At 36.3% G+C, this 14,675-nt stretch overlaps 1 protein-coding gene across 3 annotated transcripts in view; it reads right to left on the reverse strand.

Annotated features, from left to right (window-relative positions):
• CSRNP2 (cysteine and serine rich nuclear protein 2) overlaps positions 1-14,675 on the reverse strand; it is a 41,788-nt gene that overhangs the window by 25,934 nt on the left and 1,179 nt on the right. Inside the window, exon 2 of one of the 3 annotated variants that reach the window (XM_025167087.2) lies at positions 1,670-1,799. The exons of the other annotated variants lie outside the window; for them this stretch is intronic. The gene's annotated coding sequence lies outside the window, so the exon portion shown is untranslated. The remainder of the gene's footprint in view (positions 1-1,669; positions 1,800-14,675) is intronic. 3 annotated transcript variants of the gene reach the window in all.

Genomic DNA, 14,675 nt, shown 5'->3' on the forward strand with positions numbered 1-14,675 from the left:
ATCATTTTAAAATCAGTGCAACATATCATTTATTAACTTGTTCCTTGCTATTTTTCTCCCTAACCACCCCAACCCCCAATATCTGGCTTTGTTCCAACACATATTAAGGCAGTATTGCACAAAATCACTATGTAGTATTATAACCCTCTTTAGTCACATTGAAAGTCCTCATATCAACTTATTAGTGATGTAGATGGAAAGCTACAAGAATGTAATGTAGGTTTTACATTAACCTCAAGGATTTCCTAATGGAAAGAGCTACATATCAAGTGAAGAAAGCAGGTTGAGCATGTGTGTTGGTGAGTCTGACTGCAATTATGTTACATGCCAGCTCTGGCAGAAGGAAACAATTAATTCAGCTTATATTCTGCTCCAATCATGTCTGATTCTGAGCAATTTACAGACCTGGGCATGCTATTTTCTTTCTTCACAGGAAGTCCCTTAGCATATGAAGGCTTCTCCCAAGTAGACAGACAGGTTACTCTCCTTGTCATGTGCTAATTTCCCCAAAAGCTACATCCATAACTATTGCCACCTACACTACAGCAAAATTCACACTTTTAACAGTGGTAACTACAACTTTTGTTTTCTTATTAGCATACAGATTCTAAAAAATTTGTTTATTAAAACCAATGCATCCAGCATAATACTTATGTGGAGCGGCCAACTTAACAGCTACGGTTAGAGAGGCATGATTCTTTCTTTTGAAAGCTTTTTCACATCAGGTGTTATGTATGTCATCATAGCACCTCAGCAAAGAGACAATTTGCATAACCTTGTATAACGTCAAGAACTTGTTCAAATTTAGCCTAAAATCAGAAAGAAAGATTCAAAAAACATTAGCTTTCTTTCCAACAGTTAGACTGCCCTATGCATAACTGCCTCAGCATGTGGCAGCACCCAGCCAAACTTGACTGATCTTGAAAGCAAACCAAGGTTGGTCCAGGGTTTGCGCTTAGATGGGGGATAGCCTGAGAATTCCTGGACTGCTGGCTAGACTGGAAAGCAGGGGGAAAAATAAAAAACCCTTGAAGAAGTCAAACTGATTTTGTACTTCTGCCAAGAAGACTGCATAGATGGGATCCCCAGGAGTGACTCTGAATTAAGGACACCTGTACACTCACTTAACTTTCCAAAGGTCAAAAAAATACTAATGAATATACAAAATACTAAGAAACAAAAGCAAACCATAAAAGCCAATTAAAGTGGAGAAGTGGAAAACACAGCAACATATCACACCCCGGATATTTGGCCCAAAACAAACTCAAAATCTCATGGACTATTTTAAGATTAGTTTCTTAGTTGCTTTCTCTGTAAGGAGTGTTCATGTGACACATAACATTCAAAAGCAGAAATAAGGGGAAAAAATGAACAAGTTTTTAAATTCTCCATTTCCCATGTAACAGGTTTGTAATTTATATGAAATACAGTCAATATTCTTTCTTTCTTTTTCCTGAGTCACAACTCCATTCACACACAGAGGGGGGAAAAATAGGCAATTAATTGCCATGGATAAAGTGGCAACAACACAGAAATCCATATGGGAGTAGCCTGGAATGTAGCTGAAAGGATCAAGCAACAAGATTCAGCCAACGATTAAAAACAGCCATAGGAAGGCAGAAGCTGCAGAGAGAGAAATACTCCCACTTATTGCCTTTTCATTACTGACCTCCTTCAGGCAAGGACTCCTATCTGCCTAGATACTCTGGGGTGTTACAGGGATGAAGCCATGATCTGATTTTACATCCTTCCTGACAAGTATCTTGTCCATCTTCCAGGCAAGTGAGAGATGCTCTTCTCTACAAAGAAATAAGTATAATAAGGGAGGTATAGCTGTCAAAAGGGATTTAACTTCAGTTTCATTCTAAGTTCATGATGAATTTCAGTCATTTTTGAAAGACTTCCATTTTTCACAAACTGATTCTAGAGGTATTTGTGTATTTGAACATCTATGACCTTGATCCTGATCACTGAAGAATCAGACATACTCTGTGTGTGTGTGTGTGTGTGTGTGTGTGTGTGTGTTTATTAAATTTCTCCCCACCCATCTCCCCCCATGGGGGACTCTGGGCAGTTCACACAAAACATTAAAACCATAAATACATATAAATACATAAAACATAAAAATTTAAAAACATTACTAAAAAAGAGAAAGAAAGTCCAAGAAGATGAAGGATCCGGGGCTGAAGACAGCAGGCCTCTATGGGGCTAGCCATATATGTTATCTCTATGTGTGTATCTATGCACTGAAAAACACTGGTATTCAAAAGAACTACATACAATTAATCTTTCATGTTCACTATACAGATGTCAGTCAGTATAAGGGACACAATTTCTTGCTGGTAACACAGCTGTCTTTGTTTCTGTCTAAGCAAGGTTTGGTGCTGTGTAATTCAATAACAACTCTTTGTAATTATACTTAAGGATTTTTTTTTTTGCACAAACCACAGTCGTCATTGTTGTTTTTGTATCTTTGTCCACTGCAGGCTCTGCAACTTGAGTACTACTCTCTCCCAAACCACTTCATTCTCTTTTATCTTTTGTTCCTTTTGCTATCATTTGCCCACTGCTACCTTCAACCTTGCCGATGGCCTTCAAGATTATGCCTCTTTAGCAATTTTACAAGTAATAAGAGTAGGAGAATGGGAAATAACCCAGAAGCAACAACAATTCTTCTGGGCAGCTAACAACAATCAACAAATATACATACATACATATAAATAAATAAATCAGGCAAAATCAGAATTAAAATAATCATAATGCAATATCAGGTTTCTATATAAAAAAACTAATTTACTGGAGGAAAAGCCAGGTCTTCACAACTTTATGGAAGGCTACTTCCACCAACTCTCTTTTAAAGTACAAAAATTCACTGATTATCTGGAACAGAGTCATACCTGACTGGCTCAGTTTAACTAATTGCTAGAAGATAAAGCTGAATATGTGGTGATACATTAAGATCTGTATCAGCGCATCTTCTGTTATAACTTCAGGGATGAAGAGCTGTTTGGCAATTCTGTGGTTAAAGTTTAATCTCTATATTAAAAATTTATCACAATGAAGTTACCATTTTTGAACCTGCAATCTTTCCAGCTGAGATTTTTCTGTACACTAAGCATTAATAAAATAGACACAGAAATGAACTACCTGCCAGTCATACACCACTGCTTAAACAACAGAAAGACAAGTATGAGAAGACCCTAGACAAACATTTAAATCAAATGGTTAACATGGCTGTGCATTTAAACAAGAGTGGTGCAATATACAACAAGGTGTAATTAATGGTCCCTACCACACCAGGATGAATATACAGCGCTCTCTCTCTCTCTCTCTTTGGCCATAATGGATACTGGGGAATCTATTCTTGGGCAATTTTTTCCTTAAGAAGTACAGGTGGTAGCAGTGGCAAGGAGTGGCAAGGGGGAAATGGGAACATTTGGTACAGGCAACAATCCCCTCAATAATTGGTTGCATGGTCATTTTTAATCCTACATTTTTAAACAAAATTCATTCCAGCTATTCCTGGCAACACCCGCTGTTTCCAGCAGTCAGATTATAACATTTGCAGTTTCCTCAGTGATTCATTTCTAAGAAATATAATGTAATTTTAACCACCATCATACTTAAACTGAAATAAAGGAAGTCATGCTTCTCCAAAAGATCTATACCAAATGAAGAGATTATATCAAGTTCAAAGCCTGCACTAGCCTTCCACACCAGCTGAACTGGTCCTAGTTTAGCATCCGATTTTCAAGGCTGCTTCCTTCTCTGGAAGCTTAAAATAGATGTGACATAGTTTCATCTCTAAACGATGGTCAGGTAATCAGAAGAACTCATAGCAGACTTCCATATTATTACTGCTGTTTCTTCTCCTCCATTATGACATTTCTTCCCTCCCTTTCAGAGTTTGGTTTGCATGGACTTTTGTTTTATTTTTTTTCTTAAGCAAATTCACTAGAATAGATCTAAAACAATACAGGTAGTCCCTGGGTTAAGAACGCCCAGTTTAAGGACAACCCATAGTTAAGAACAGAGCTTGCTGTAGCAAAATTCGAGTTAAATACACAATGGTTCAAGTTCATTACACAATACTTCTTATATAGTATTATACAACAACACTGTCCCGGCTTGCATACAAATTCAACTTAAAGACAGACCTTGGGAATGGAATTCATTCTTAAAGTGGGGACTACCTGTAGTTAAATCTCAAACTAAAAAGAAATTACCATATTTTTCCATTAATAAGATGCCCCCATGTACAAGACGACCCCCACTTTTCCAACCCAAAATTAAGAAATCAATATTTTAATGATAGTGCAGAACACATTTTTATTTAGTAATTAGGTAACATTCACCTGATACACTCAGTGGGAGGAGGTCCAAACCATCTCTCTGCAGCTCTATTTCCATGCTCTTTTGCATAACTGATTACATTCAATCACAAGTGAAACTGCCGATAGCTTGTCTCTGCAAACAGACTTCCTCCAATTGGTTTGTTCAGCATCAGCTGACGTCAGTTACATAAGGCTCATGATTGGAGGAAGCCTGTTTGCAGAGACAGTATGGGCAGTTTCACTCGTGATTGGAGGAAGCCTGTTTGCAGAGTCAAGCTATTTCACTTGTGATTGGAGGCTAGCAATAGGAGGAAGCCTGTTTGCAGAGACAAAGTATGGGCAGTTTTGCCTCGCCTTACTTCCTTGCATAAGACGCCCTTCAATTTTTAGTGCAAGGATTTTAGAAAAAAGTATCATCTTATAGTCGGAAAAATATGGTAAGTGTTGAGTACATGGAGGAATTCCTAAAAATTTTTAGGAGATTAGATAACTATATATAAAACTTTGTGGAATTGTAATTATCAATGGCTTTACTCGTCTCTTTTCTTATAGCTTTTATGCCTTAGATCAGTGTTTCTTAAACTTTTTTTCCACAGGACCCCTTCCAACTTTTAAAAATTATAGAGGACCCCAAAAGAGCTTTTGTTTGCATGGGTTTATATTTATCAATATCTACCATATTAGAAATTAAAACTGACACAATTGCTGCCACTATTGCTTCTCACAATTGTTTGATGGGATTTTAATATTGTATTATTTTACAACATAGGCTGGCAAATAATTTTGACTTCGCAGACTCCTGAGAGGTTCTTGGGGGATCCCCAGGGGTCTTCAGAACACAGTTTGAGAAACAATGCCTTAGACAGATTTCAGGTCTAAGTCTAAACAACTCAAAACTTACATTACTGTTTTCCTATACTATTCTATCAACTCTGAAACATTTTAAGAATGTTTATTTCAAGATAGGATGATCTCCATTCCAAAATAACAGTCTCTGTCTAAGCCAGGGATATAAATCAAGTGACTCTCTTGATATAGTTATATGACTGGCATATTCCATTCAAATTATTTGCAATACTCATATTTATTGTTTTAATCTGTTGTAAACCTCCCAGAGTCCCCCATTGGGGGGAGATGGGCGGGGATAAGTTTGATAAAATAAATAAAATATTCATCTGAAATGGGAAATAAGATCAACTAAACACACCACCTATACACAGTGTAATGCTTCATCTCTTCTACAGTTTACAGATAATTTGAAATAGTTCCAAAATAGTGTAACCTTTCTGTTAATGTCCTTAATTTGACTGGAAGAATAATTTCCACAAATATTGAAACAGGTAATCCTCGCTTACTGACTGGCTCATTTAGCAACCATTCAAAGTTACAACTGTGTAAAAAACAAACTTTCTGACCAATCCTTGCATTTACAAGCACTGCAGTGTCTCATGGTCACATAATCATCATTCGGACACTTCACAACCAGCGTGCATTTATGACCATCACAGCATCCCATGGTCACATGATTGCCATTTGTGTGCTTCGCAACTGGCTTGCAACAAGCAGAATTAATCATGAATGCAGAAGTAAAATCGTAAGTCAAGGTCACATGATGTTTCACGTAGCAACTGCAGTGCTTAGCAACAGAGTTGCTGGTCCCAATTGTTGTTGCTAAACAAGGACTACCTGTATTAGAAATAACTGAAATCACTGTGCTTGCATTATCTTACTATTTAGTGGCACAAAAAGTTCTTAGATAAAGAGGTAAACTTTTTGGGACAGTATTTTAACAAAAAAATGAGGAAAAAATGTGACAATTTTAAAAAGAAACATTTACTCATCAGGATTGACAACATTAAAGCTAAGACACAAATAATTACAAATGTGTTGCTCAATCCTGTAAGTCCAATAATTGGTTTATCAAGAGAGATAAAATGCATCTAACCTACGTGGAAGGCTACCTACTATATCTCTAGTGGCCTCACCAGCTTTGCTTCATTCCAGTCTCTCTGGGCTAGAATGGTAACTTTGACATAAGACTTTACTTAGTAATGATTTGATTTCAATGTACAGAAGCAATGATACATATCACTCATACAGAGATATCTATAATATCTCTCCTTCAGTCACTTTTTTCCCCAAACAAGACACTTTACTTAAAACAGTAATTCAGTGTAAACGGAGGTGGGGTTTCCTCTGAAGGCAAGTATGCTTATAAATTCAGTATAAATCTTTACAACTGTAGGAGTGAAATGTACCTTGATTTTAATTTGGAAAAAGATGGTTACCACAGTGATCTTTAACGTTTGGGAAATGCTGCTATCTGCTGTATGAAAGCCATACCTCATCAGCATAATCACTAAAGACACTGCCACAAGTATGTCTGGCTTCCCCTACATATCACAGCGAATCTATAATAGGGATTGATTTGGGGCTAGGAGGCATCCTTAATGCCTTTGGGATAGGGGAGCAAAGCTGGAACAACCAATAATCCCTACATTACTTGTCAAAGTACAGAATGCTACATCTGCTAAAGTACAAATCCCAGATTCCAGCACAGTAGGTACATTGGATCTATACATCAGGCTCATAGTCTGTCCCTCCAGATCTGTTCTTTCTTTGATCCCTATTCTTTTTCAAATTAATACAAACAGATAAGTGGTTAGACTAATCAGCCAATGTGACGTAGAGGTAAGAGTACTGCACATTATTAGGATAGGGTATTTAACTCACATTTCTACTCAGACAGGCACCACTTTTGGCTAGTTATCACTTCATCATGTCAGGTTTAGGCTCAGAGATGAGGTAAACATAAATTACATATTATCTTGAGCTTCTTGAAGGAAGGATGAGCTGTAATGCAGCCTCCCAAAAAAACTAGTTAATTACAGCTGAAATATTCCTAGCTCAAACATGGCATCAGTGTGGTTACGTGCTACTAACTCACAGTCCATCTCTTGCAGTCGTTTATTTCATTTATCAAATGTGTATGCTGCCAATTTTATTTCATGAGTTGGAATGAAATTGCTCAGTTAGGGCACATAAGGACCAGAATATACTTCTACATCTCTTGATTTTTTTTTTTCTGAAGCTCCACAAGAATCAAATTGCAAATAACCTGGCCAATCAACCGGAACAGGGAAGAAATGCATGCTGAAAACTTTTACTTTTATATTCTCCCCATCACTGAAGGGAAGGCAAAAGGCAGACAGATATAACATAGTTTCAAATAAAGATCAGAAATTCTCTAGACATAACTCTACTACATCTCCCCTGCAGCAAAAGAATCAGGCTATCTACGGACTCTACAGAATTATTGAAGAAAATAATTTATCTTAGGCAAAAAATAGAGAAGCATTAATTATTAAAAGCCATCTTAAACCATGAAATAGGGCAGGATTTTAAAAAATGTTCTTAAGCATCTGAGGAAATCTAATTTGGAGGAGGAGAGAACAGGCCATAGACTTTTGTCATAATCCTCTGTGATAGGATCTTTTCTTTCAGAATTCTGGAGTACCTAATTTCATTAAGTTACTATATATGTGCAAGCAGAAATTATGCATACAGAATGACATAGCACCTTCACTGCAGAGAAGCAAACTGACCTCGTGTAAGATGACATCATTAGAAGATGCAAACATCCAAGCCTGCTCTTGTTTTAAAAGGGTTCTGTTATATCTGGTATAAAACACAGGAATATTCTAAAGCAATGTGTACTACAACGGTGTGAGTGCAAAACTTCAGCTAGGCCAGTAGCATTGGTATAGTTCAGTACAAGGACAGTGCTGATGCTCTATACAACAAATATTAACTGTTTTAAAAGAAGAGATATATCTTTCCACAAGTAACACATGAGTTCTATAAATTAATATCAGAAAAGTTTTTAAAAGTTTTAGTTTTGTATTAGAATTTTTACACAAAAAGGAGACATAAAGCACACATCTTATTTACAGGCTCAGGCAACAAGGTGGTCAGTTAATTCCTGTCACAACCAATAGATCAACATTCGGTTGATCCAAAAAAAGCAAATCCTGCATTTGCGGGAAAACACTAGGAAGAAAAAAAAAATATGGACTGTACCAGCAAGAAAGAATATAATCTAAAGCAAAAGGTTTACCTGGTCAAATGATCAAACTTAACTGCAGTAAGTAAATAACTTAAGAGTGATTTATTCAATATTCTTGATTATGAAATCATCAGTGCAGAATAGTTCTTCTGTATCACTGCATTTGCACATGGGATTCTAAAACTGTCCTATAGGAGCAGGTCCATCAAAATGCAACCAAAGAATTGTGCTGTCTGCCTGCATTTACTGCAATGGAAAAACTCAAGTCCTAACAATATGAAAGGGGAGAAAAACTTCTGTCTACCCATGTAATCTCGGCAATGTAGGATTTTGTACGCTTCTGTCATGTCTTCTCTTTCATTTCAAGCTAAAGAAACACAATTACTATATTCTTTCCTTGCCCTTTTCTGCACCTCTTCTAGGTCAGTAATATTCTTAAGATGCTGTGATCAAAAATATATACAACACTCCAATGTGGCTTCACTGTAGGTTTGCCTAAGGGTATATAATATTAATATATCCTTGTATAAAGTATTGTAATACTGGCAGATCTACTTTCAGTACCCTTCCTAATGATTCCAAGCACAGAGTTTGCCTTTTATAGAACAGCTGAGCATGGGGCTGACATTTTCATTGAATAGTCCACCATGACTCTTGGTCAGTCACTGCCAGCTCAAATCTCATTTAATGTATCGGTGACATCTGATTTTTTTTTTTTGTGCCAAGATGGATCACTTGATACTTGTTTACACTGCATTTACCATTTTGAAGCCCATTCATCCTGTTTGGAGAGACCCTTTTAGTGATATGCACAATCCTTTATTATCCTGAATAATTTGGCATAATCTGTAAACGTGTTCATTACATTGCTTAGCCTATCTCTCGAACATGTATATAGAAGCAAAACACTACTCTGGTACCCAGAAGACTCCATTTTGCACAACATTAGCGTGGGGATTGCCTACTTATTCCTATTTTCCAATTCCTGTTTTTTTAACTTACTGACAATTCATGAGAGTATCTGTCCTTTTATCCTATGGCAGCCAAGTTTGCTCAAGGACTTTTGTGAACGACTTTGTTAAAGACTTTTTTGAAAATCTATAGGCAGTATTTATTGGATCACTTCTGTCTACATGATTTGCAGACACTGTCAAAATAGTCTACAAGGTTAGTGAGGCAAAACTTACATTTGCAGAAGCCATGCTGGTTTTTTCAACAGAAGGAAACCTATCTGATCTACAGGTAGTCCTTGACTTATGACCATTTGTTTAGTGACCATTCAAAGTTACGACGGCACTGAAAAAAGTGACTTACAACTAGTCCTTGCATTTGCAACCATTGCAGTGTCCCCATGATCACATGATCAAAATTTGGGCACTTGGCAACTGGCATGTATTTACAATGGTTGTAGCATCCTGGGGTCATGCAACCTTCCCAGCTGGCTTTTGGCAAGCAAAATCAATGGGGAACCACATGATTCACTTAACAACTGCAGTGATTTGCTTAACAACTGCTGCAAAATTTGTTGCAAAATTGGGTGTTGTCACATGATGCCTTGTTTAACAAGTGCACTGCTTAACAATGAATTTTCCGGTCCCTATTGTGGTTGTAAGTCGAGGACTACCTGTATAGTTTTTATTATTAACTTCGTCTCTTTTATAAAATTGTAGTCACATTGGCTATTTTCTAGTTCTCCGAATAGATTCAGATATTAAAAGAGAAACTCTGTATTATTTTTTTATATTGAAGTTAAGAACTCAAGTAGATGTCATCTGTGTATAGAGGTTCTTTATTTTTAGTTGGTCAGGTTGTCTTACAACTTTCTCATTGTGTCCACAGGTGGTCCTCACTTAACGACCTACAGTGATTCACTTAACAGCAGCAACCAGGAAGTACCAAAACTGCTGCTAAGCAATGAGGTCACATGATGCCACAATTTATGACTGCATCGCTTAGCGACAGAAATTCTGGTCCCAATTGCCATAATTAAACAAGAACTACTTGTATTTCTCTCAGTTGATCCAATATTCCAACAGGAAACTTGTGCACTGTCCTACAGTCTCAAAATTAATTCCATTTCTATATTTCCATATCCTCCTTTGGCACACCATAATGCCACTAGCCTAACCAAGAAGATAATTAAGGTCGCCTTAATATTCTTTGCTATGCACTCCTCAAAGTCTTGTTTTTCTTCAGTTTGATTATTCTCCTCGCTTGGATAAGATTTGCACATTAACCACTCTGATACCCTTCTGGACTTCATGGTAGCTTTCATGATCTAAGGTATACATTCTACCTGACATTCTATATTATTTTATCTCCAAATCCTGTGGAGAATTTGGCCCTCTTAACTCCCCTATTCAACTTTTAATAGTTTCCCCCATTTCTAAATCAGCGTTTCTCAACCTTGACAACTTGCTGGCTGGGAAATTCTGGGAGTTGAAGTCCACACATCTTAAAGTTGTCAGGGTTGATAAACACTGTTCTAGATGTTTCTTCTTCAGAAATGAAATATGACTACGTGCCCTTTCCTGGCAAGCATCCACTTATATGCACATTGACTGCTCCAGCATCATGACTACTTTATGACTGGCTTAATAACAAAATTCTGGATGCTATTTAATGTTAACTCCAGCATTACAGCTCCCTTTATTGGATTCTTGACTAGCTGCTCCAAGACATAATCATTTAGGGTATCTAAAAATTAGATTTCTCAAGTCTAGAATAAGATTTTCGAGTCAAAGCGAGGGTGACTGAAGTCTCCTATTACTATTATAGTGAAACCTTGTCTTAACAGACCATTTGGGGGAGGTGTTAGCTGCAGTTAAAATATCTGCTAAATATGAAAGCACATCACCGTGGCAATTTATATCATTTGCATAAGGATGTAAGAAAATGACATAAAGTACCACAGATGCTGTTAAATTTAAAGTAAAATTAATGTAAATTTAACTGCCTCATCATTTAGATGCAACTGGCATCCGTTATTTTGAGGGTTGTCTGGATGGAAATCTGATCTACTGCATCCACCAAAGTGAAGTCTGTTAAATCAAAGTTTCTTTTTCATATGCCTCTCTAATTTCATTTTTCATCTACAGATCAGCTTCAGCTTCTTGGTTCGGGGGTGGGTGACAGCACACTCCTATTAACAATTTGGTTTTGCAAACTGATATGGAATCCACTGTTGTTCACTAGAAAAGTCTGCCTCATTTGTGTCTTCTACTTTATGGAACTCCAGGACTTCTTTGACATACAAGGCAGCTCCATTCCCACTATACCCTTCCTGAATATATATCCAGAGATAACTGTACCCTATTGTACATCTGTCTTTTCTGTGTAATGTCAAACACGCAGTGCTTTCTTTTGGCTTAGAGATTTTTGGCATATGCATATAAGCACCTATGCAGATTCACCCTTGAATTTTCTGTCATGCACCCTTACCCTTTTGACTTTGATTTATTATATTTATTTCCTAGGTCTTCCCCCTGAATGGTTACAGAGGTTTTTACCCAGGGGTGATTTTTCCCAAACCAAAAGTTCTTCCCTTCCTGTCAGGTTCCCATCTCCCCAGAATCAGTCTATAGAAACAATGTATTAATACCAAGACCAGTCTAATGTATTAAATTTGCTACATTTTCATTTTTAACCAAATTAGTCATTTAGATTACAACAGATTGCTTGTCAGGTACAAGTCAAAGATGTTAATCACTAGACTGTTGTGTCATCATATTCTAGAAGGGGTCAGTTACATGCAAGAAAAACAGCTTGCTGAATCCTCAGTGAAATCATAGGACAAACTCCAATGTTCTTGTTAGTAATTTAAGCAAGTGCTAGATAAGGAAGCAAACTGAACTAGGCTTTGGGTGGCTGGAATTTAGATCCTGATTTAGCCATACTACTCATTGGTTGACCATGGTGCTAAACTAATTTACAGAACTATCATGAAAATCAAATGGGAAAGAATGGCAACCATGAATGCTACTCTAACATGCTTAGAAAAAAAACAGATTTACATAATCTAATATAAATATAAAATACATATTTTAAATATATGTTCAACATTTGTGTCCGCTGACCTCACTTTTTAAAAACATATTTTTAACCATGTATGACCTCCACTTAATAATAACTGAAGAAAAACAAGATTTAAAATTTCAAGCTGTATGGTTTTGTTTTCATTCAAGAAATGCTTCTTATGAATTACTACAAAAATATTGTATACAATTAAAGCCATTAATTTTTTTTATATAAATCAGATGCTCCTTACATCAGTAAGACCTTGAAAGATTGCATTCTAGAAGAGCCATTATTGTAACATCACTGCTATTGATCAACAGAGGACATACTTTTGGACAAATCTCAAGACAAGTTGTTCTGTTATTTTACCTGGGACAATTTCATTTTGTTTATCAAATAATCTAACCCTTCTTATTAATGTTATGTAGGACAAATCTATAAATATATAATACCATAGCTTAAATTATAAAAAGCACAATAAAAATCTTACCAACTGTATTTTTTTCCTCTAAGGCTTGACTGCAGGATTTTGAAACAGAATTTTGAGCTGGGTTAAATAATTTTCAAGTAATGAAATAGTTGAAAAGGCTGATCATCAGTGGGAACTAGTCTGGCAACTTCATTTATGCAAAAATATGAAATGAACCTCTCCCACAGTTCCCCACATACAATTAAATAGTTATGAGTATGATGACTTACTTTAAATTTTGTAAGACTCTCATCACCATTCCTTCAAGTTCTTCACCACATGATGAGTGGTGAGCATCTAATAGTGATATTATTTCTGTTTCCACAATAATGCAATGAATACTATTCTAAATTCCAGATTATCTATTTTCATATTTTGACCCAATCTGAGAAATTATCAGAAGATCTTGAAACCCAGGATGAAGTGAATAATTCCTAGGGATGTACAGGATTTTGGACTCAAATATACATTAAAAAAAAGTGTTATGAAGCACATGGGACAGGGATAGAGTTACGGCCTTTCCTAGGATCACATGGCTGCCCTCCACAGCTGCATCAGGAAGACACATTTGGTTTGGTAGCAGGTGTTCCTGTGTACTCCAAAACACCTTTTCCCTCTGAATCTAAAATCCTGCATAGTCCTCTTAATTCCTTTCCTCCTCTTAGCTTGTGGAGCTTATAAAAAAGTAGGATCCTTAATATTTCTTCTGGGCTTCCAATGCTTCAGAAGTTTTTGCACTTCCTGAAAATTATCGAATATAACATAATGCAGGAATATCCAAATTTATACAGCAAGAGGCAACATCTAATGGTGGTATACTATGGCCAAATAAAAATTTGGGTATCCTACCGAGCATCTGCATTTTTGGTTTGATTTTTTATATTTCATATAAACATTTTAATGAACAGGCTATGGTTTGTATCTTTGGATTTTTGTTCTTACCATCTTTACTTAATTTGGCAAATCTCTGAACCTATATATGTACACAACCTACTTCCAAGCCTATGTCACATCTTTTATGAAATGGTTGTTGCATTACATTCACTAACAGACAATTTCACATGAAAAATCCCTGTTTACCAGACTAACATAATTACTATTTAAGGTGACTTTTTCCAAGCCTGTTTTTATAATATTTCATCAATATTTTCAGAATGAAAAGAGAGAAATCCTTTATTTTAGTGTTAATAACTCAGTAAGACAAAAACATTCATTCATCACCTTCATATTTACTGTAATTAATTCATAATGTATGTGCCCTCTAATTCCAGGGCATAGCCATAAGGGAGTAGGAGTACTACTTAAAATATTTTCTAGAATCTTCCAAAAAGAGAGCCTTCTGTAGCATTTAGATTTTCTTTAGGACTTCCAGGAACCCAACACTAGGAAATAACCTCAAGGCCAAAGTCAACTCAAAATAAGCTATCTTTATCTGAGCCCACTCTTGTTCTAAACCATTTTCACCCATCTTTCAAAATATCTTCCATCGTACAGGGATAATTCTTGAAGTACGTATCATAAACATCACATGAAGTGAATTGCTGTAAAATCCAACAAGGTAGAGGCACTGCCCCACAAATGCCACCCATAATTTGTCTCTTAAGTTAACCCCATCCATGTCTTCCCCTGATTCTAGACTAAAGAATGAAAACTGGCAATATATCTTTGCCTATACAGGAATAAAACTGCTTTTTCAAAAGTACCTATAAAAATCAAATCAGAGGACCAAAAATTCCTAAAAACTCAACACTTTCCCTCTCTCTCTCTCTCTCTATAGGCTTTTGGAGGA

This window comes from Python bivittatus, unplaced genomic scaffold (genome assembly GCF_059951505.1).
Source record: "Python bivittatus isolate LINGU-HERP-01145 unplaced genomic scaffold, Pbiv_v1 ctg000220_np1212, whole genome shotgun sequence".
NCBI classification, from domain to species: Eukaryota; Metazoa; Chordata; class Lepidosauria; order Squamata; family Pythonidae; genus Python; species Python bivittatus.